The following is a 23,576-nucleotide window of genomic DNA, read 5'->3' as shown; positions in this document are numbered from 1 at the left end:
TTGCCACTCTACTGCAATGCAGAACATGCTAGAGAAGAAGTTCTCCTTCAGCGAGATCAGGGCTGGGAAGAAACTGCGATTCACAGGCCTGTATATGGTATGTTCCCAGTAGGCTGTAAGAGCACTGAGGAGAGCGAGTTGTTTCTCAGCTTCCCAAAGAGCTGGATGCCAGACGCTTTGTGGCCTGTATCCCCTTGTGGAACAAAGGCAGGACTTTGTGCCTTGCAGCTCTTTCTCAATGTAAGACACAGCAGAGCAGAATTCTACTTCAGCGAGATCAGGACTGGGAAGAAACTGCGTTTCACAGGACTTTGTTAGAGATGTTCCCAGGAGGCTGTAAGAGCACTGTGGAGAGTGAGTTGTTTCTTAGCTTCCCAAAGAGCTGGAAGCCAGACACTGGGGCATTTCTCCCCTTGAAGGAACCAAGGCAGGACTTTGCGCCTTGCAGCTCTACTGCAATGCAGAACATGCTAGAGCAGAAGTTCTAATTCAGCGAGATCAGGGCTGGGAAGAAATTGCGTTTCACAGGCCTCTGTAAGAGATGTTCCCGGTAGGCTGTAAGAGCACTGTGGAGACCGTGTTCTTTCTTTGCTTTCCAAAGAGTTGGAAGCCAGACTCTTTGTGGCCAGTCTCCCCCTTTAGGAAACAAGGCAGGACTTTATGCCTTGCATCTATAGGGCAAGGTAGGTCACAGCAGAGCAGAAGTTCTACTTAAACAAGATCAGAGCTGGGAGGAAACTGCGTTTCTCAGGCCTTTATAAGAGATATTACCAGGAGGGTGTAAGAGCCCTGTGGAGAGCGAGTTGGCTCTCAGCTTCTGAAAGAGCTGGAAGACAGACGCTTTGTGGCCTTTCTCCCCTTGAGGAAGCAAGGCAGGACTTTGTGCCTTGCAGCTCTAGGGCAATGTAGGACACAGCAGAGCAGAATTTTTGCTTAGGCGAGATCAGGGCTGTGAAGAAACTGCGTTTCACAGGCCTTTGTAAGAGATGGTTCTGGTAGGCTGTAAGAGCACAGCAGAGAGCGAGTTGTTTCTTAGCTTCCAAAAGAACCGGCCACCAGAGGCTGTGGGACCTGTCTCCCCTCGAGGAACCAGGGCAGGAGTTTGTGCCTTTCAGCTCTACTGCTATGCATAACATGCTAGAGCAGAACTTCTAATTCAGCGAGATCAGGGCTGGGAAGAAACTGCGTTTCACACACCTTTGTAAGAGATATTCCCAGTAGAATGTAAAAGCACTGTGGAGAGCGAGTTGTTTCTTCGCTTCCCAAAGAGCTGGAAGCCAGACGCTTTCTGGCCTGTCTTCCCTTGAGGAAGCAAGGCAGGAGTTTGTGCCTTGCATCTCTAATGCAATGTAGAACATGGCAGAGCAGAAGTTCTACTTCCGTGAGATCAGGGCTGGGAAGAAACAGCGTTTCACAGGCCTATGTAAGAGATGTTACCGGTAGGCTGTAAGAGCACAGTGGAGAGAGAGTGGTTTCTCAGATTCCCAAAGAGCTGGAAGCCAGACGCTTTGTGGCCAGACTCCCCTTTAGGAAACAAGGCAAGACATTGTGCCTTGCAGCTCTACGGCAATGTAGGACACAGCATAGCAGAAATTTTACTTCAGTGATATCAGGGCTGGGAAGAAACTGTGGTTCACAGGCCTTTGTAAGAGCTGTACCCAGTAGGCTGTAAGAGCACTTTGGAGAGCGAGTTGTTTCTTAGCATGCAAAAGAGCCAGAAACCTGAGGCTTTGGGGCCTGTCTCCCCTTGAGGAACCAAGGCAGGAGTTTGTGCCTTGCAGCTCTACTGCAATGTAGAACTGGGCAGAGCAGAAGTTCTACTTCAGTGAGATCAGGGCTGGGAAGAAACTGCGTTTCACAGGCCTATGTAAAAGATGTTCTCGGGAGGCTGTAAGAGCACAGTGGAGAGTGAATGATTTCTTAGTTTCCCTTCGAGCTGGAAGGCAGACGCATTGAAGCCTGTATCCCCTTGTGGAACAAAGGCAGGACTTTGTGCCTTGCAGCTCTATCTCAATTTAAGACACAGCAGAGCAGAAGTTCTACTTCTGCAAGATCAGGGCTGGGAAGAAAGTGCGTTTCACAGGCCTTTGTAAGAGATTTTCCTGGCAGGCTGTAAGAGCACTGTGGAGAGCGAGTTGTTTCTTAGCTTTCAAAAGAGCCGGAATCCTGAGGCTTTGGGACCTCTCTCCCCTTGAGGAACCAAGGCAGGAGTTTGTGCCTTGCAGCTCTTCTGCAGTGTAGAACATGGCAGAGCCAAAGTTCTACTTCAGTGAGATCAGGGCTGGGAATAAACCCCGTTTCACAGGCCTGTAAAAGAGATGTTCCCAGTAAGGTATAAGAGCACTGTGGAGAGCGAGTTGTTCCTTAGCTTCCCAAAGAGCTGGAAGTCAAATGCTTTGGGGCCTTGCTCCCATTGAGGAACCAAGTCAGGAGATTTTGCCTTGCAATTCTACTGCAATATAGAACATGCAAGAGCAGAAGTTCTACTTCAGCGAGATCAGGGCTGGGAAGAATCTGCGTTTCACAGGCCTTTGTAAGAGATGAGCCCGGTAGGCTGTAAGAGCACTGTGGAGACCGAGTTGTTTCTTAGCTTCCAAAAGATCCAGAAACCAGAGGCTTTGGGGCCTGTCACCCCTTGAGGAACCAACTCAGGTGTTTGTGCCTTGCAGCTCCACTGCAATGTACAACATTTCAGAGCGGAAGTTCTACTTCAGCGAGATCAGGGCTGGGAAGAAACTGCGTTTCTCAGGCCTATGTAAGAGATGTTCTCGGGAGGCTGTAAGAGCACAGTGGAGAGCGAGTAGTTTCTTAGTTTCCCAAAGAGCTGGAAGCCGGACGCCTTGTGGACAGTCTCCTTTGAGGAAACAAGGCAACACCTTATGCCTTGAGCTCTAGGGCAATGTAGGACACAGCAGAGCAGAAGTTCTACTTCAGCGAGATCAGGGCTGGGAAGAAACTGCGTTTCACAGGCCTGTATATGATATGTTCATAGTAGGCTGTAAGAGAACTGTGGTGAACGACTTCTTTCTCCACTTTGCAAAGAGCTGGAAGCCAGACGCTTTTGGGCCAGTCACCCCTTGAGGAAACAAGGCAGGACATTGTGCCTTGCAGCTCTAGGGCAATGTAGGACACAGCAGAGCAGAAGTTCTACTTCAGCGAGAACAGGGCTGGGAAGAAACTGTGTTTCACAGGCCTCTGTAAGAGATGGTTTTGGTAGGCTGTAAGAGCACTTTGTAGAGCGAGTTGTTTCTTAGCTTCCAAAAGAGCCAGAAACCAGAGGCTTTGGGCCTGTCTCCCCTTGAGGAACCAAGGCAGGAGTTTGTTCCTTGCAGCTCTACTGCAATGTAGAACATGGCAGAGCAGAAGTTCTACTTCCGTGAGATCAGGGCTGGGAAGAAACTGCGTTTCACAGGCCTATGTAAGAGATGTTCTCGGGAGGCTGTAAGAGCACAGTGGAGAGCGAGTGGTTTCCTAGTTTCCCAAAGAGCTGGAAGCCAGACGCTTTGTGGCCAGACTCCCCTTTAGGAAACAAGGCAAGACATTGTGCCTTGCAGCTCTACGGCAATGTGGGACACAGCAGAGCAGAAATTTTACATCAGTGAGATCAGGGCTGGGAAGAAACTGCGTTTCACAGGACATTGTAAGATATGTTCCCGGAAGGCGGTAAGAGCACTGTGGAGAGCGAGTTGTTTCTTAGCTTCCGAAAGAGCTGGAATACTCACGATTTGTGCCCTGTCTCACCTGGTGGAACAAAGGCAGGAGTTTGTGCCTTGCAGTTCTATCTCAATGTAAGACACAGCAGAGCAGAAGTTCTACTTCAGCGAGATCAGGGCTGGGATGAAAGTTCGTTTCACAGGCCTTTGTAGCAGATGTTCCTGGTAGGCTGTAAGAGCACAGTGGAGAGCGAGTTGTTTCTTAGTTTCCCAAAGTTCTGGAAGCCAGACGCTTTGTGGCAAGTCTCCCCTTTAGGAAACAAGGCAAGACATTGTGCCTTGCAGCTCTAGGGCAATGTAGGACACAGCAGAACAGAAGTTCTACTTCTGTGAGATCAGGGCTGGGAAGATACTGCGATTCACAGGCCTGTATATGATATGTTCCCAGTAGGCTGTAAGAGCACTGAGGATAGTGAGTTTTTCCTTAGCTTACCAAAGAGCTGGAAGCCAAATGCTTTATGTCCTTTCTCCCCTTGTGCAACAAAGGTAGGACTTTGTGCCTTGCAGCACTAGCTCAATATAAGACACAGCAGAGCAGAAGTTCTACTTCAGCGAGATCAGAGCTGGGAAGAAACTGCATTCCACAGGCCTTTGTAAGAGATGTTCCCGGTAGGCTGTAAGAGCACTGTGGGGAGCGAGTTGTTTCATGACCTCCCACAGAGATGGAAGCCAGACTCTTTGTGGCCTGTCTCCCCTTGTGGAACAAAGGCAGGACTTTGTGCCTTGCAGCTCTATCTCAATTTAAGACACAGCAGAGCAAAAATTTTACTTCTGCGAGATCAGAGCTGGGAAGAAAGTGCGTTTCACAGGCCTTTGTAAGACATGTTCATGGTAGGCTGTAAGAGCTCTGTGGAGAGCATGTTGTTTCTTAGCTTGCAAAACAGCCAGAAACCTGAGGCTCTGGCACCTGTCTACCCTTGAGGAACCAAGGCAGTAGTCTGTGCCTTGCAGCCCTTCTGCATAGTAGAACATGGCGGAGCCAAAGTTCTACTTCAGTGAGATCAGGGCTGGGAAGAAACTCCGTTTCACAGGCCTGTAAAAGAGATGTTCCCGGTAGGGTATAAGAGCATTGTGGACAGCGAGTTGTTCCTTAGCTTCCAAAAGAGCTGGAAGACAAATGCTTTTGGGCCTGTCTCCCATTGAGGAACCAAGGCTGGAGTTTTTGCCTTGCAGTTCTACTGCAATGTAGAACATGGCAGAGCAGAAGTTCCACTTCAGTGAGTTCAGGTCTGGGAAGAAACAGAGTTTCACAGGCCTTAGAAGAGATGTTCCCATTAGCCTGTAAGAGCACTGTGGAGAGCAAGTTGTTCCTTAGCTTCCCAAAGAGCTGAAAGCCAGACGCTTTGTGGCCTTTCTCTTCTCTAGGAAGCAAGGCAGGACTTTGTGCCTTGCAGCTCTACTGCAATGCAAACATGCTAGATCAGAAGTTCTACTTCAGCGAGACCAGGGCTGGGAAGAAACTGCGTTTCACAGACCTTTGTAAGAGATGTTCCCGGTAGGCTGTAAGAGCACTGTGGAGAGCGAGTTTTTTCTTAGTTTCCAGAAGAGCCGGAAACCTGAGGCTTTGGAACCTGTCTTCCCTTGAAGAACCAAGGCAGGAGTTTGTGCCTTGCAGCTCTACTGCAATGTAGAACACGGCAGAGCAGAAATTCTACTTCAGTGAGATCAGGGCTGGGAAGAAAGTGCGTTTGCCAGGCCTACAAGAGATGTTCACTGTAGGCTGTAAGAGCACTGTGGAGAGCGAGTTGTTTCTTAGCTTCCAAAAGAGCCAGAAACCTGATGCTTTGTGGCCTGTTTCCCCTTGAGGAACCATGCAGCACTTTGTGCCTTGCAGCTCTACTGCAAGGCAGAACATGCTAGAGCAGAATTTCTACTTCAGCGACATCAGGGCTGTTGAGAAACTGCATTCCACAGGCCTTTGTAAAAGATGTTCCCAGTAGGCTGTAAGAGCACTGTGGAGAGGGAGTTGTTTCTCCGCTTCCCAAAGCGCTGGAAATCAGACGCTTTTGGGCCAGTCTCCCCTTTAGGAAACAAGGCAAGACATTGTGCCTTGCAGCTCTAGGGCAATGTAGGCCACAGCAGAGCAGAAGTTCTACTTCAGCGAGATCAGGGCAGGGAAGAAACTGCGTTTCACAGGATTTTGTAAGAGATGTTCCCGGAAGGCTGTAAGAGCACAGTGGACAGTGTGTTGTTTCTTAGCTTCCCAATGAGCTGGAAGGCACACTCTTTGGGGCCAGTCTCCCCTTGAGGAACCACGGTAGGACTTTCTGCATTGCAGCTCTACTGCAATGCAGACCTTGCTAGAGCAGAAGTTCTACTTCTGCCAGATCAGGGCTGGGAAGAAACAGCATTTCACAGGCCTTTGTAAGAGATGTTCCAGGTAGGCTGTAAGAGCACTGTGGACAGCAAGTTGTTACTTAGCTTCCCAAAGAGCTGGAAGCCAGACGCTTTGTGGCCTTTCTCCCCTTGAGGAAGAAAGGCAGGACTTTGTGCCTTGCAGGTCTACTGCAATGCAGAACATACTAGATCCGAAGTTCTGCTTCAGTGAGCTCAGGGCTGGGAAGAAACTGCATTTCACAGGCCTTTGTATGAGAAGTTCCCGGTAGGCTGTAAGAGCACGGTGGAGAGCGAGTTGTTTCTTAGCTTCCAAAAGAGCCGTAAACCTGTGGCTTGGAGGCCTGTCTCCCCTTGAGGAACCACGGCAGGAATTTGTGCCTTGCAGCTCTACTGCAATGTAGAACATGGCAGCGCCGAAGTTCTACTTCAGTGAGATCAGGGCTGGGAATAAACTGCGTTTCACAGGCCTGTAAAAGAGATGTTCCCGGTAGGCTGTAAGAGCTCTGTGGAGAGCGAGTTGTTTCTCAGCTTCCCAAAGAGCTGGAAGCCATACGCTTTTTGGACAGTCTCCCCTTTAGGAAACAAGGCAAGACATTGTGCCTTGCAGCTCTAGGGCAATGAAGGACACAGCAGAGCAGAAGTTCTACTTCAGAAAGGTCAGGGCTCGGAAGAAACTGCGATTCACAGGCCTGTATATGATATGTTCCCAGTAGGCTGTAAGAGCACTGGGGAGAGCGAGTTGTTTCTCTGCTTCCCAAAGAGCTGGAAGCCAGACGCTTTGTGGCCTGTCTCCCTTTGGGGAAGCAAGACAAGACTTTGTGCCTTGCAACTGAACTGCAAAGCACAACATACTATAGCAGAAGTTCAACTTCAGTGAGATCAGGGCTGGGAAGAAAGTGCGTTTCACAGGCCTTTGTAAGAGATGTTCCCGGTAGGCTGTAAGAGCACAGTGGAGAGCGAGCTGTTTCTTAGTTTCCCAAAGAGCTGAAAGCCAGATGCTTTGTGGCCAGTCTACCCCTTAGGAAACAATTCAAGACATTGTGCCTTGCTGCTCTAGGGCAATGTAGGACACAGCAGAGCAGAAGTTCTACTTCAGTGAGATCAGGGCTGGGAAGAAACTGCGATTCACAGGCCTGTATATGATATGTTCCCAGTAGGCTGCAAGAGCACTGAGGAGAGTGAGTTGTTTCTTAGCTTCTGAAAGACCTGTAAGCCAGACGCTTTGTGGCCTGTCTCCCCTTGAGGAAACAAGGCAGGAGTTTGTGCCTTGCAGCTCTACTGCAATGTAGAACATGGCAGAGCAGAAGTTCTTCTTCAACGAGATCAGGGCTGGGAATAAAGTGCATTTCACAGGCCTTTGTAAGAGATGTTCCCGGTAGGCTGCAAGAGCATTGTGGAGAGCGAGTTGTTTCTCAGCTTCCCAAGAGCTGGAAGCCAGACGCTTTTGGGCCACTCTCCCCTTTAGGAAACAAGGCAAGGCATTGTGCCTTACAGCTCTGGGCAATGTAGGACACAGCAGAGCAGAAGTTCTACTTCAGCGAGATCAGTGCTGGGAAGAAAATGCGTTTCACAGGCCTTTGTAAGAGATGTTCCCCTTTAGGCTGCAACCGCAGTGTGGAGAGTGAGTTGTTTTTTGGCTTCCAAAAGAACCTGAGACCTGAGTCTTTGGGGCCTGTCTCCCTTTGACGAACAAAAACAGGAGTTTGTGCCTTGCAGCTCTACTGCAATGTAGAACATGGCAGAGCCGAAGTTCTTCTTCAGTGAGATCAGGGCTGGGAAGAAACTGCGTTTCACAGGCCTTTGTAAGAGTTGTTCCCGGTAAGAAGTAAGAGCACTGTCGAGAGCGAGGTGTTGCTCTGCTTCCCAAAGAGCTGGAAGCCACACGTTTTGTGGACTGTCTCCCATGGAGGAAGCAATGCACGACTTTGTTCCTTGCTGCTCTACTGCAATGCAGAGCATGCTACAGCAGAAGTTCTACTTCAGCGAGATCAGGGCTGGGAAGAAACTGTGATTCACAGGCCTGTACATGATATGTTCCCAGTAGCTGTAAGAGCACTGTGGAGAGCGATTTGTTTCTTAGCTTCCCAAAGAGCTGCAAGCCAGATGCTTTGTGGCCTGTCTAACCTTGAGGAACAAAGGCAGGACTTTGTGCCTTGCAGCTCTGGCTCAATGTAAGACACAGCATAGCAGAAGTTCCTTTATAAGAGACGTTCTCGGGAGGCTGTAAGAGCACTCTGGAGAGCGAGTGGTTTCTTAGCTTCCCAAAGAGCTGGAAGCCAGACGCTTTGAGGTCAGTCTCCCCTTTAGGAAAGAAGGCAAGACATTGTGCGTTACAGCTCTAGGGCAATGTAGGACACAGCAGAGCAGAAGTTCTACTTGAGCGAGATCTGGGCTGGGAAGAAACTCCGTTTCACAGGCCTTTATAACAGATGCTCTTGGGAGGCTGTAAGAGCACTTTGGAGAGCGAGTTATTTCTTAGCTTCCCAAAGAGCTGGAAGCCAGACGCTTGGTGGCCTGTCTCCCATTGAGCAACAAAGTCAGGAATTTGTGCCTTGCAGCTCTAGCTCAATGTAAGACACAGCAGAGCAGAGGTTGTACTTCAGCGAGATCAGGGCTGGGAAGAATCTGCGTATCACAGGCCTGTGAAACAGATGTTCCCAGTAGGCTGTAAGAGCACTGTGGAGAGCGAGTTGTTTCTCAGCTTCACAAACAACTGCAAGCCAGATGCTTTGTGGCGTGTCTCGCCTTGAGGAAGCAAGGTAGGACTTTGTGCCTTTCAGCTCTTCTGCAATGCAGAACATGCTAGAGCAGAAGTTCTACTTCAGCGAGATCAGGGCTGGGAAGAAACTGCGTTTCACAGGCCTTTGTAAGAGATGTTCACAGTAGGCTGTAAGAGCACAGTGGAGAGCGTGTTCTTAATTAGCTTGCCAAAGAGCTGGAAGCCATACACTTTGGGGCCTGTCTCCCCTTGAAGAACCAAGGCAGGGGTTTGTGCCTTGCAGTTCTACTGCAAAGTGGAACATGGCAGAGCAGAAGTTCTACTTCAGCGAGATCAGGGCTGGGAAGAAAGAGCGTTTCACAGGCCTTTGTAACAGATGTTCCCGGTTAGGCTGTAAGAGCTCTGTGGAGAGCAAGTGGTTCCTTAGCTTCCCAAAGAGCTGGAAGCCTGATGCTTTGCGGCCTTCCTCCCCTTCAGGAAGCAAGGCAGGACTTTGTGCCTTGCAGCTCTACTGAAATGTAGAACGTGCTATATCAGAAGTTCTAATTAACCGAGATCAGGGCTGGGAAGAAACAGCATTTCACAGACCTTTGTAAGAGATGTTCCTGGTAGACTGTAAGAGCACAGTGGAGAGCGAGTTGTTTCTCAGCTTCCCAAAGAGCTGGAAGCAAAACGCTTTGGGGCCTTTCTCCCCTTGAGGAACCAAGGCAGGACTTTGAGCCTTGCAGCTCTACTGCAATGCAGAACATGCTAGAGCAGATGTTCTACTTCAGTGAGATCAGGTCTGGGATGAAACTGCGTTTCACAGGACTTTGTACAAGATGTTCCAGGTAGGCTGTCACAGCACTGTGGAGAGTGAGTTGTTTCTTAGCTTGCAAAACAGCCGGAAACCTGAGGCGTTGTGGCCTGTCTCCCCTAGAGGAACCAAGGCAGGAGTTTGTGCCTTGCAGCGGTACTGCACTGCAGAACATGCTACAGCAGAAGTTCTACTTCAGCGAGATCAGGGCTGGGAAGAAACTGCGTTTCACAGGCCTTTGTAAGAGATGTTCCCGGTAGGCTGTAAGAGCACTGTGGAGAGCGAGTTGTTTCTTAGCTACAAAAAGAGCTGGAAGCCCGACGCTTTGTGGCCTGTCTCCTGTTGTGGAACAAAGGCAGGACTTTGTGCCTTGCAGCTCGATCTCAATGTAAGACACAGCAGAGCAGAAGTTCTACTTCAGCGAGATCAGGGCTGGGAGGAAACTGCGTTTCACAGGCCTATATAAGATTTGTTCTTGGGAGGCTGTAAGAGCACAGTGGAGAGCGAGTGGTTTCTTATTTTCCAAAAGAGCTGGAAGCGAGACACATTGTGGCCTGTATCCCCTTGTGGAGCAAAGGGAGGACTTTGTGTCTTGCAGCTCTACTGCAATGCAGAACATGCTAGAGCAGAAGTTCTACTTCAGCAAGATCAGGGCTGGGAAGAAACTGCGTTTCACAGGCCTGTAAAAGAGATGTTCCCGGTAGACTGTAAGAGCACTGTGGAGAGCGAGTTGTTCCTTAGCTTCCAAAAGAGCTGGAAGACAGATGCTTTGTGGCCTGTCTCCCCTTGAGGAACCAAGGCAGGATTTTGTGCCTTGCAGCTCTACTGCAATTTAGTACATGGCAGAGCAGAAGTTCTACTTCAGTGAGATCAGGGCTGGGAAGAAACTGCGTTTCATAGGCCTAAAAAAAGAGATGTTCCCAGTAGGCTGTAAGAGCCCTGTGGAGAGCGAGTTGTTTCTCAGCTTCCCAAAGAGCTGGAAGCCAGACGCTTTGTGGCCTGTCTCCCCTTGAGGAAGCAAGGCTGGACTTTGTGCCTTGCAGCTGTACTGCAAAGCAGAACATGCTACAGCAGAAGTTCTACTTCAAGGAGATCAGGTCTGGGAAGAAACAGCGTTTCACAGCCATTTGTAAGAGATGTTCCTGATAGGCTGTAAGAGCACTGTGGAGAGGGAGTTGTTTCTTAGCTACCTAAAGAGCTGGAAGTCAGACGCTTTGTGGCCTGTCTCTCGTTGTGGAACAAAGGCAGGATTTTGTGCCTTGCAGTTCTACTGCAACATAGAACATGGCAGAGCAGAAGTTCTACTTCAGTGACATCAGTGCTGGGAAGAAACTTCTTTTCACAGGCCTTTGTAAGAGATGTTCTCGGTAGGCTGTAAGAGCACTCTGGAGAGCGAGTTGCTTCTTAGCTTGCAAAAGAGCCAGAAACCTGAGGCTTTGGGACCTGTCTCCCCTTGAGGAACCAAGGCAGGAGTTTGTGCCTTGCAGCTCTTCTGCAGTGTAGAACACGGCCGAGCAGAAAACCTACTTCAGTGAGATGAGGGCTGGAAGGAATTGCGATTCACAGGCCTGTATATGATATGTTTCCAGTAGGCTGTAAAAGAACTGAGGGGAGCGTGTTGTTTCTTAGCTTCCCAAAGAGCTGGAAGCCAGACGCTTTGTTGCCGGTCTCCCCTTGAGGAACCAAGGCAGGACTTTGTGCCTTGCAGCTCTATGTCAATGTAAGACACAGCAGAGCAGAAGTTCTACTTCAGCGAGATCAAGGCTGGGAAGAAACTGTGTTTCACAGGCCTTTGTAAGAGATATTCGCTTTAGGCAGGATGAGCATTGTGGAGAGCGAGTTGTTTCTCCGCTTCCCAAAGAGCTGGAAGCCAGACGCTTTTGGGCCAGACTCCCCTTTAGTAAACAAGGCAGGACTTTGTGCCTTGCAGCTCTAGGGTAAAGTAGGACACAGCAGAGCAGAAGTTCTACTTCAGAGAGATCAGGGCTGGGAAGAAACAGCGTTTCACAGGCCTGTATATGATATGTTCCTAGTAGGCTGTAAGAGCACAGTGGAGAGCGGGTTGTTTCTTAGCTTCCAAAAGAGCCGGAAACATGAGGCTTTGGGGCCTGTCTCCCCTTGAGGAACGAAGGCAGGACTTTGTGCCTTGCAGCTCTACTGCAATCTGGAACATGGCAGAGCCGAAATTCTACTTCAGTGATATCAGGGCTTGGAAGTAACTGCATTTCACAGGCCTGTAAAAGAGCTGTTCCAGGTAAGCTGTTAAAGCACTGTGGAAAGTGAGTTGTTTCTTAGCTACCAAAAGAGCTGAAAGCCAGACGCATTGTGGACTGTCTCACCTGGTATAACAAAGGCAGGACTTTGTGCCTTGCAGCTCTAGGGCAATATAGCACACAGCAGAGCAGCAGTTCTACTTCAGCGGTATCAGGGTTGGGAAGAAACTGCGTTTCACAGGCATATGTAAGAGATGTTCCCGGTAGGCTGTAAGAGCACTGTGGAGAGCCAGTTGATCCTTAGCTTCCAAAAGAGCTGGAAGCCGGAAGCTTTGTGGCCTGTCTACCCTTGAGGAACCAAGGCAGGAATTGTGCCTTGCAGTTATACTGCAACGTGGAACATGGTAGGGCCACAGTTCTACTTAAGTGAGATCAGGGCTGGGAAGAAACTGCGTTTCACTGGGCCTTGTAAGAGATGTTCCCGGTAGGATGTAAGAGGACTGTGGAGAGCGAGTTGTTTCTCAGCTTCCCAAAGAGCTGGAAGCCAGACGCATTTTGGCCACTCTCCCCTTTTGGAAACAAGGCAAGACATTGTGCCTTGCTGCTCTACTGCTATGCAGAACATGCTAGAGCAGAGGTTCTACTTCAGCGAGATCTGGGTTGGGAAGAAATTGCGTTTCAAAGGCCATTTTAAGACATGTTCCCGGTAGGCTGTAAGAGCACTGTGGAGAGCGAGTTGTTTCTCTGCTTCCACAAGAGCTGGAAGCCAGATGCTTTTGGGCCAGTCTCCCCTTTAGTAAAAAAGGCAAGACATTGTGCCTTGCAGATCGAGGGCAATGGAGCACACAGCAGAGCAGAAGTTCTACTTCAGTGAGATCAGGGCTGGTAACAATCTGCATTTCACACGCCTGTAAAAGAGATATTCCCGGTATGTTGTAAGAGCACTGTCGAGAGCGAGTTGTTCCTTAGCTTCTGAAAGATCTGGAAGCCAGATGTTTTGTGGCCTGTCTCGCCTTGAGGAACCAAGGCAGGACTTTGTGCCTTGCAGTTCTTCTGCAGTGTAGAACATGGCAGAGCAGAAGTTCTACTTCAGTGAGATCAGGGCTTAGAAGAAACTGCGTTTCAGAGGCCTTTGTAAGAGATGTTCCCAGTAGGGTGTAAGAGCACTGTGGAGAGCGCGTTGTTTCTTTGCTTGCAAAGGAGCCGGAAACCTGAGTCTTTGGGAACTGTCTCCCCTTGCGGAACCAAGGCAGGAGTTTCTGCCTTGCAGTTCTACTGCAACATAGAAAATGGCAGAGCTGAAATTCTACTTCAGTGAGATCAGGGCTGGGAAGACACTGCATTTCACAGGCCTTTGTACGAGATGTTCCCGGTAGCCTGTAAAAGCACTGTGGAGAGCGAGTTGTTTCTCAGCTTCCCAAAGACCTGGAAGCCAGACACTGTTTGGCCACTCTCCCTTTAGGAAACAAGGCAAGACATTGTGCCTTACAGCTCTAGGGCAATGTAGCGCACAGAAGACCAGAAGTTCTACTTCAGCAAGATCACGGCTGGGAAGAAACTGCGTTTCACAGGCCTGTAAAAGAGATGTTCCCGGTAGGCTGTAGGAGCACTGTGGAGAGCGAGTTGTTCCTTAGTTTCCCAAAGAGCTGGAAGACAGACGCTTTGTGGCCTGTCACCCCTTCAGGAACCAAGGCAGGACTTTGTGCCTTGCAGTTCTACTGTAACGTAGAACATGGCAGAGCAGAAGTTCTAATTCAGTGAGATCACGGCTGGGGAGAAACTGCGTTACCCAGCCCTTTGTAAGAGAGGTTCACCATAGGCTGTAAGAGAACTGTGGAGAGCCAGTTGTTTCTCAGCTGCCCATAGAGCTGGAAGCCAGACGCTTTGTGGCTTGTCTCCCCTTGAGGAAGCAAGGCTGGACTTTGTGCCTTGCAGCTCTACTGCAATGCAGAACATGCTAGAGCAGAAGTTCTATTTCAGCGAGATCAGGTCTGGGAAGAAAGTCCTTTTCACAGGCCTTTGTAATAGATGTTCCCGGTAGGCTGTAAGAGCACTGTGGAGAGCGAGTTGTCCCTTAGATCCCCAAAGAGCTGCAAGCCAGACGCTTTGTGGTTTTTCTCCCCTTGAGGCAGCAGGGCAGGTCTTTGTGCCTTGCAGCTCTACTGCAAAGCAGAACATGCTAGATCAGAAGTTCTACTTCAGTGAGATCAGGGCTGGGAAGAAACTGCGTTTCAGAGGCCTTTGTAAGAGATGTTCCTGGTAGGCTGTAAGAGCACTGTGGAGAGCGAGTTCCTTCTTTGCTTGCAAAAGAGCGGGAAACCTGCGGCTTTCGGACCTGTCTCCCCATGGGGAACCACAGCAGGAGTTTGTGCCTTGCAGCTCTACTGCAGTGTAGAACATGGTAGAGAAGAAGTTCTAGTTGAGTGAGATCAGGGTTGGGAAGTAACTGCATTTCACAGGCCTGTAAAAGAGATGTTCCAGGTAGGCTGTAAGAGCACTGTGGAGACCAAGTTGGTCCTTAGCTTCCCAAAGAGCTGGAAGCCAAACGCTTTGGGGCCTGTCTCCCATTGAGGAACCAAGGCAGGACTTTGTGCCTTGCAGTTCTACTGCAATGTAGAACATGGCAGAGCAGAAGATCTACTTCAGCAAGATAATGGCTGGGAAGTAACAGCGTTGCCCAGGCCTTTGTAAGAGATGTTCCCAGTAGGCTGTACAAGCACTGTGGAGAACGAGTTGTTCCTTAGCTTCCCAAAGAGCTGGAAGCCAGACGCTTTGTGGCCTTTCTCCCCTTGAGGAAGCAAGGTAGGACTTTGTGCCTTGCAGCTCTACTGCAATGCAGAACATGCTATATCAGAAGTTCTACTTCAGCGAGATCAGGGCTGGGAAGAAACTGCGTTTCACACACCTTTGTAAGAGATGTTCCCGGTAGGCTGTAAGAGCACTGTGCAGAGCGAGTTGTTTCTTAGCTTCCAAAAGAGCCGGTAACCTGAGGCTTTGGGGCCTGTCTCCCCTTGAGGAACCAAGGCAGGAGTTTGTGCCTTGCAATTCTACTACAATGTAGAACATGGCAGAGCAGAAGTTGTATTTCAGCAAGATAATGGCTGGGAAGAAACAGCGTTGCACAGGCCTTTGAAACAGATGTTCCCAGTAGGCTGTACAAGCACTGTGGAGAACAAGTTGTTCCTTAGCTTCCCAAAGAGCTGGAAGCCAGACGCTTTGTGGCCTGTCTCCCCTTGAGGAAGCAAGGCAGGGCTTTGTTCCTTGCAGCTCTACTGCAATGCAGAACATACTAGAGCAGAAGTTCTACTTCAGCGAGATCAGGGTTGGGAAGAAACTGCCATTCACAGGCCATTTTAAGAGATGTTCCCGTTAGGCTGTAAGAGCGCTGTGGATAGTGAGTTGTTTCTTGCCTTCCCAAAGAGCTGGAAGCCAGACGCTGTTTGGCCACACTCCTCTTTAGGAAACAAGGCAAGACATTGTGCCTTAAAGCTCTAGGGCAATGTAGCACACAGCAGAGCAGAAGTTCTGCGTCAGCGAGATCAGACCAGGGAAGAAACTGCGTTTCACAGGCCTTTCTAAGAGATGATCCCGGTAGGCTGAAAGAGCACTGTGGAGAGCGAGTTGTTTCTTAGCTTCCAAATGAGCCGGAAACCTAGGCTTTGGGCCCTGTCTCTTCTTGAGGAACCAAGTCAGGTGTTTGTGCATTGCAGCTCTAGTGCAATGCAGCACATGCTAGAGCAGAAGTTGTAATTCAGCGAGATCAGTGCTGGCGAGAAACTGCGTTTCCCGGGCCTTTGTAAGAGATGTTCACCGTAGGCTGTAAGAACACTGTGGAGAGTGAGTTGTTTCTTAGCTTCCCAAAGAGCTGGAAGCCAGATGCTTTATGGCCTGTCTCCCCTTGTGGAACAAAGGTAGGACTTTGTGCCTTGCAGCTCTATCTGAATGTTAGACACAGCAGAGCAGAAGTTCTACTTCAGCGAGATCAGAGCAGAGAAGAAACTGCGTTTCACAGGCCTTTGTAAGAGATGTTCCCAGTAGACCGTAAGAGCACTGTGGAGAGCGAGTTGTTCCTTAGCTTCCCAAAGAGCTGGCAGCCACACGCTTTGTGGCCTTTCTCCACTTGAGGAAGCAAGGCAGGACTTTGTGCCTTGCAGCTCTACTGCAATGCAGAACATGCTAGATCAGAAGTTCTACTTCAGCGAGATCAGGGCTGGGAAGACACTGCGTTTCACAGGCCTTTGTAAGAGATGTTCCCGGTAGGCTGTAAGAGCACTGTGGAGAGTGAGTTGTTTCTTAGCTTCCAAAAGAGCCGGACACCTGAGGCTTTGGGCCCTGTCTACCCTTAGGAACCAAGGCAGGATTTTTTGCCTTGCAGCTCTACTGCAATGTAGAACATGGCAGAGCAGAAGTTCTTCTTCAGCTGAGATCAGTGCTGGGAAGAAACGGTATTTCACAGGCCTTTGTAAGAGGTGTTCCTGGTAGGCTGTAAGAGCACAGTGGAGAGCGTGTTGTTTCTTACCTTCCAAAAGAGCTGGAATCCTGAGGCTTTGGGGCCTGTCTACCCTTGAGGATCCAAGGCAGCAGTTTGTGCCTTGCAGCTCTTCTGCAATGAAGAACATGGCAGAGCAGAATTTCTACTTCACTGACATCAGGGCAGGGAAGAAACTGCGTTTCACAGGCCTGTATAACAGATGTTCGTGGGAGGCTATAAGAGCACTGTGGAGAGCGAGTTGTTTCTTAGCTTTCCAAAGAGCTGAAACCCAGACGCTTTGGGGCCTGTCTTGCCTTGAGGAACCAAGGCAGGACTTTGTGTCTTGCCCCTCTACTGCAATGCAGAACTTGCGAGAGCAGAATTTCTACTTCACCGAGATCAGGCCTGGGAAAAAACTGCGTTTCACAGTCCTTTGTAAGAGATGTTCCCGGTAGTCTCTAAGAGCACTGTGGAGAGCGAGTTGTTTCTTAGCTTCCCAAAGAGCTGGAGGCCAGACGTGTTGGTGCCTGTCTTCCCTTGACGAAACTGGGCAGAACATTGTTCCTTGCAGCTGTAGGGCAATGTAAGACACAGCAGAGCAGAAGTTCTACTTCAGCGAGATCAGGGCTGGGAAGAGACTGCATTTCACAGTTCTTTGTAGGAGATGTTTCCAGTAGGAAGTAAGAGCATTGTGGAGAGCGAGTTGTTTCTTAGCTTCCCAAAGAGCTGGAGGCCAGACACTTTGGGGCCTGTCTCCCCTTGAGGAAACAGGGCAGGACTTTGTGCCTTGCAGCTCTAGGGCAATGTGGGACACAGCAGAGCAGAAGTGCTTATTCAGCGAGATTAGGGCTGGGAAGAAACTGCGTTACACCAGCCTGTGTAAGAGATGTTCCCAGCGGGGTGTAATAGCACTGCTGAGGGCGAGTTGTTTCTTAGCTCCCACAGAGTTGGCAGCCCGATGATTTGGGGCCTGTCTCCTCTTGAGGAAACAAGGCAGAACTTTGTGCATTGCAGCTCTACTGCAATGTAGAACATGGTTGAGCAGAAGTTCTGCTTCAGTGAGATCAGGGCTGGGAAGAAACTGCGTTTGACAGGCCTTTGAAAGATAGGTTCCCTGGAGGCTGTAAGAGCACTGTGGAGAGCGAGTTGTTTCTTCGCTTGCCAAAGAGCTGGAACCCAGATGCTTTGGGGCCTGTCTTCCCTTGAGGACACAAGGCAGGACTTTGTGCCTAGCAGCTGTAGGGCAATGTAGGACACTGCAGAACAGAAGTTCTACTTCAGCGAGATTAGGGCAGGGAAGAAAGTGGGTTTCACAGGCATTTGTAAGAGATGATCCCAGTAGGAAGTAAGAGCACTGTGGAGAGAGAGTTGTTTCTTAGCTTCCCAATGAGCTGGAAGCCACAGGCTTTGTGACCAGTCTCCCCGTGAGGAACCAAGGCAGGACTTTGTGCCTTGCAGCTCTAGAGCAATGTACGACATGGCATACCAGAAGCTGTACTTCAGCTACATCAGGGATGGGAAGAAACTGCGTTTCACAGGTGTGTATAAGAGATCTTCAGGGGAGGCTGTAAGAGCACTGTGTAGAGCGAGTTGTTTCTTAGCTTCCCAAAGAGCTGGAAGCCAGATGCTTTGGGCCTGTCTCCCCATGAGGAACAAAGGCAGGACTCAGTGCAGTGCAGCTCTACTCCAATGCACAACATGCTACAGCAGAAGTTCTACTTCAGCGAGATCAGGGCTGGCAAAAAACTGCGTTTCACAGGCCTTTGTCAGATAGGTTCCCAGGAGGCTGTAAGAGCACTGTGGCGAGCGAGTTTTTCTTAGCTTCCCAAAGAGCTGGAGGCCAGACGCGTTGGTGCCTGCCTTCCCTTGAGGAAACACGGCAGGACATTGTGCCTTGCAGCTGTAGGGCAATGTAGGACACAGCAGAGCAGAACTTCTACTTCAGCGAGTTCAGGGCTGGGAAGAAACTGCGTTTCACAGGCCTTTGTAAGATAGGCTCCTTGGAAGCTGTAGTTAGTTGCCCAAAGAGCTCGCAGCCCGACGATTTGTGGCCTGTCTCCTCTTGAGGAAACTAGGCGGAACTTTGTGCCTTGCAGCTCTACTGCAATGCTGAACATGCTAGAGCAGAATTTCTACTTCAGCGAGATCAGGGCTGGGAAGAAACTGCGTTTCAGAGGCCTTTCTAAGAGATGTTCAGAGTAGGAAGTAAGAGCACTGTGGAAAGCGAGTTGTTTCTTATATTCCCAAAGACCTGGAAGCCACACACATTGGGGCCTGTCTCCCTTGAGGAACAAGGCTAGACTTTGTGCCTTGCAGCTCTAGGGCCATGTAGGGCACAGCAGAGCAGAAGTTCTACTTCAGCGAGATCAGGGCTGGGAAGAAACTTAGTTTCACAGGCCTTTGTCAGGTTCCCGGGAGGCTGTTAGAGCACTGTGGCAAGCTAGTTTTTTCTTAGCTTCCTAAAGAGCTGGAGGCCATACGATTTGGGGCCTGTCTCCCCTTGAGGAAACAAGGCAGGACTCTGTGCCTTGCAGCTCCAGGGCAATGTAGGACACAGCAGAGCAGAAGTTCTACTTCAGCGACATCAGGGCTGGCAAGAAACGGCGTTTCACAGGCCTTTGTAAGAGATGTTCCCGGTAGGCTGTATGAGCACTCTGAGGAGCGAGCTGTTTCTAAGCCTCCCAAAGAGCTGGTAGCCCAACGATTTGGGACCTGTCTCCCCTTGAGGAAACATTGCAGAACTTTGTGCCTTGCAGCTGTACTGCAATGTAGAACATGGAAGAGCAGAAGTTCTACTTCAGCGAGATCAGGGCTGGGAAGAAACTGCGTTTCACAGGCCTTTGTCAGATAGGTTCCCAGTAGGCTGTAAGAGCACCGTGGAGAGTGAGTTGTTTCTTAGCTTCCTGAAGAGCTGGAAGCCAGACGCTTTGGGGTCTGCCTCCCCTTGAGGAACCAAGGCTGTACTTTGTGCCTTGCAGCTCTACTGCACTGCAGAACATGCTAGAGCAGAAATTCTACTTCAGCGAGATCAGGGATGGGAAGAAACTGCATTTCATAGGCCTTTGTAAGATAGGTTCCCGGGAGGCTGTAAGAGCACAGGGGAGAGCGTGTTGTTTCTTAGCTTTCCAAAGAACTCGAAGCCAGACAATTTGGGGCCTGTCTCCCCTTGAGGAAACAAGGCAGGACTTTGTGCCTTGCAGGTCTAGGGCAATGCAGCACATGGCAGAGCAGAAGTTCTACTGCAGCGAGATCAGGTTTGGGAAGAAACTGCATTTCACAGGCCTTTGTAAGAGATGTTCCCAGTAGGAAGTAAGAGCACTGTGGAGAGCGACTACTTTCTTAGCTTCCCAAAGAGCTGGAAGCCAAATGCTTTCGGGCCTGTCTCCCTGTGAGGAATGATGGCAGGACTTTGTTCCTTGTAGCTCTACTGCAATGCAGTACATGCTAGAGCAGAAGTTCTACTTCAGCGAGACCAGGGCTGGGAAGAAACTGCGTTTCACACGCCTTTATAAGAGATGTTCTTGGGAGGCTGTAAGAGCACGGTGGAGAGCAAGTTGTTTCTTAGCTTCCTAAAGAGCTGGAAGTCAGATGCATTGGGGCCTGTCTCCGTTTGAGGAACCAAGGCAGAACTTTTTGCCTTGCAGCTCTGCTGCAATGCTGAACATGCTAGAGCAGAAGTCCTACTTCAGTGAGATCAGGACTGGAAACAAACTGCGTTTCAGGCCTTTGAATGAGAGGTTCCCAGTAGGCTGTAAGAGCACTGTGGAATGCAAGTTCTTTCTCACCTTGCCAAAGAGCTGGATGCAAGACGGTTTGTGGCTTGTCTCCCCTTGAGGAAATGAGGCAGGGCTTTGGGCCTTCCACCTCGAGGGCTATGTAAGACCCCGCAGAGCAGAAGTTCTAATTCATCGAGATCAGGGCTGGAAAGAAATTGCGTTTCACAGGCCTTAGGATGAGATGTTCCCAGTATGCTGTAAGAGCACTGTGGATAGCGAGTTGTTTCTTTGCTTCTCTAAGAGCTGGAAGCAAGACCGTTTGTGGCTTGTCTACCTTAGAGGGAGTGACTCAGTGCTTTCTGCCTTCCATCTCTAGGGCAATGTAGGACATGGCGTAGAGCAGAAGATGTACAGTGACGAGATAAGGGCTGGAAAGAAACTGTGTTTCAGGCCTTTGTATGAGAGGTTACAGGTATTCTGTAAGAGCAGTGTGGAATGCGAGTTCTTTCTCAGCTTGCCAAAGAGCTGGAAGCAAGACTGCTTGTGGCTTGTATCACCTTCAACTAAGGAGGAAGGGCTTTCTGCCTTCCACCTGTAGGGCAATGGAGGACATGGCAGAGCAGAAGTTCTAATTCACCGAGAGCAGAGCTGGAAAGAAACTGCATTTCACAGGCCTTTGTATAAGATGTTCCCAAGAGGCTGTAAGAGCACTGTGGAGAGCAAGTTGTTTCTCATCTTCCCAAAGAGCTGGAAGCAAGACCGTTTGTGTCTTGTCTCCCTGTGAGGGAGTGACTCAGTGCTTCTGCCTTCCACCTCTAGGGCAATGTAGTACACGGCTGAGCAGAACTTCTAATTCAGCGACATCAGGGCTGGAAAGAATCTGCGTTTCACATGCCATTGTATGAGATGTTCCCCATAGGCTGTAAGAGAACTGTGGAGTGCAAGTTGTTTCTCATCTTCCCAAAGAGCTGGAAGCAAGACAGTGTGTGGCTTGTCTCCCTTTGAGGGAATGCATCAGTGCATTGTGCCTTCGACCTCTAGAGGAATATAGGACATGGCTTAGAGCAGAAGATCTATGGCGGCGAGATAAGGGCTAAAAGAAACTGCGTTTCAGGCCTTTGTATGGTAGGTTACAGGAAGGCTGTAAGAGCACTGTGGAAAGCGAGTTCTTTCTCAGCTTGCCAAAGAGCTGGAAGCAAGACGGTTTTTTTCTTGTCTCCCCTTGAGGTAAGGAGGCAGAGCTTTGTGCCTTCCACCTCTAGGGCAATGTAGGACATGGCAGAGCAGAAGTTCTAATTCACCGAGAGCAGTGCTGGAAAGAAACTGCATTTCACAGGCCTTTGTACAAGATGTTCCCAGGAGGCTGTAAGAGCACTGTGCAGAGCAAGTTGTTTCTCATCTTCCCAAAGAGCTGGAAGCAAGACCATTTGTGTCTTGTCTCCCTTTGAGGGAGTGACTCAGTGCTTTCTGCCTTCCACCTCTAGGGCAATGTAGTACACGGCAGAGCAGAAGTTCTAATTCAGTGACATCAGGGCTGGAAAGAAACTGCGTTTCAGAGGCCTTTGGATGACAGGTTCCCGGCAGACTGTAAGAGCACTGTGGAGAGCGTGTCCTTTCTTATCTTCCCAAAGACCTGGAAGCAAGACCGTTTGTGGCTTGTGTCCCTTTGAGGGACTGACTCAATGCTTTGTGCCTTCAACCTCTACAGCAAGGTAGGACATGGCTTAGAGCAGAAGTTCTAAGGCGGCGAGATCAGGGCTGGAAACAAACTGCGTTTCAGGCCTTTGTATGAGAGGTTCCCACTAGGCTGTAAGAGCACTGTGGTGAGCGAGTTGCTTCTTAGCTTCCCAAAGAACTGGAACCAGGAACATTTGCGGTTTGTCTCCCTTTGAGGGACTGACTCAGTGCTCTGTGCCTTCCAACTCTAGAGCAATGTCGGACACAGCAGAGCAGACGTTCTAATTCAGCAACATCAGGGCTGGAAGGAAACTGTGTTTCAGGGCTTTGTTTGAGAGGTTCCAAGTAGGCTGTAACAGCTCTCCAAAATGTGAGTTCTTTCTCCACTTCCCAAGGAACTGGAATCAAGACGGTTTGTGGCTTGTCTCCCCATGAGGAAATTAGGCAGTTCTTTGTGCCTTCCACCTCTATGGCAGTGTAGGACACAGCAGAGAAGAAGTTCTATTTTAGTGATATCAGGGCTGCAATGCATCTGCGTATCTCAGTTGTGTGTATGAGAGGATCACAGTATGCTGTCAGAGCTCTGTGGAGAGCATGCTGTTTTGTAGCTTCCCATATATCTGGAAACAAGACAGTTTGTGAGTTGTCTTCCTTTAAGGGACCTAGGCAGTGTTTTGTGCCCTCCACCTCTATAGCAATGTCAGTCATGGCTGAGAGCAGAACTTCTAAATCTCCGAGAACTGGGTTGAAAACAAACTGGGTTTCAGGTCTTTGTGTGAGAGGTTCCCAGTAAGCTGTAACAGCACTGTGGAAACCGAGTTCTTTCTCAGCTTGCCAAAGAACTGTAAGCAAGATGGTTTGTGGCTGGTCTCCCCTTGATGGACTGAGGCAGTGCTTTGTGCCTTCCACCTCTAGAGCCATGTAGGACAGGTTTTAGGGCAGAAGTTGTAATCCGGCAATATCAGGGCTGAAAGAAACTGCGTTTCACAGGCCTTTGTATGAGAGGTTTCCTGTAGGCTGTAATAGCACTTGGGGAGCGAGCTGTTTCTCAGCTTCCCAAAGAGTTGGAGGCAAGGCGGTTTGTGGCTTTGCCCCCCTTGAGGGCCTGAGGCAGTGCTTTGTGCCTTCCACCTCAAGAGTAATGTACAACATAGCTTAGAGCAGAAGTTCCAATGAGCCAAGATCAGGGTGGAATGAAACTGTGTTTCAGGCCTTTGTATGAGAGGTTCCCGGTAGGCTATAATGGCACTGTTGGGAGGGAATTGTTTCTTAGCTTCCCAAAGAGCTGGATGCAAGACATTTTGTGGCTTGTCTCCCTTTATTCCATCCAGTCTGCAGTGCAGGATCCAGGGACCCCTGTCCTCGCCCACCAGGAGCTGGTGAAGTCAGAGCTTACAGCTACTGCAGAGCCTTAGGCAGATCCCCAGCAGCCTGTCCTCAGCAGCCTCTTCATTCCTGAATCCCCTTCACTTGGAGCAAAGAGATGGTTGTCTCACACCTCCCTGGGAGGGATGTGCTCAGCATCCATCACACGCATTCACAAACAGACTGCTGTCAGAAGGAGATGACCCTTGGCAGAGAGGCACACCCTCTTTCTCTCTCTGTCCCAGTACTGTGAGGAGGAAGAGCAGGCGATGGGAAGAGGTCCGGAATGTAAGAGCCTACAGGGACCTCAGAATATATCCAAATCCAGTTCCACCTTCTGCCGATGAGGAGTGGGGATGCCAGGGGGCTCAGGCCTAACTAAAGCCACCTGAGCTGTTATTGGGGTCAGTACTCAGGCCTGTCCCTTTGTGTACATTTTGGGGAAGGTGAGAGGAAAGGCTCCAGTCCGGAGGTGGCGACAGGAAGTAGATACTGTTCGGTCACCTTGGCTGGACGAGAATAAGGCTTTGCAGAGAAATATTCTCCAGAGGGACTGAGGAAGAACCCCA

The sequence above is a fragment of the Equus przewalskii genome, unplaced genomic scaffold, assembly GCF_037783145.1.
Source record: "Equus przewalskii isolate Varuska unplaced genomic scaffold, EquPr2 ChrUn-12, whole genome shotgun sequence".
NCBI classification, from domain to species: Eukaryota; Metazoa; Chordata; class Mammalia; order Perissodactyla; family Equidae; genus Equus; species Equus przewalskii.
This window is presented reverse-complemented; position numbering follows the sequence as displayed.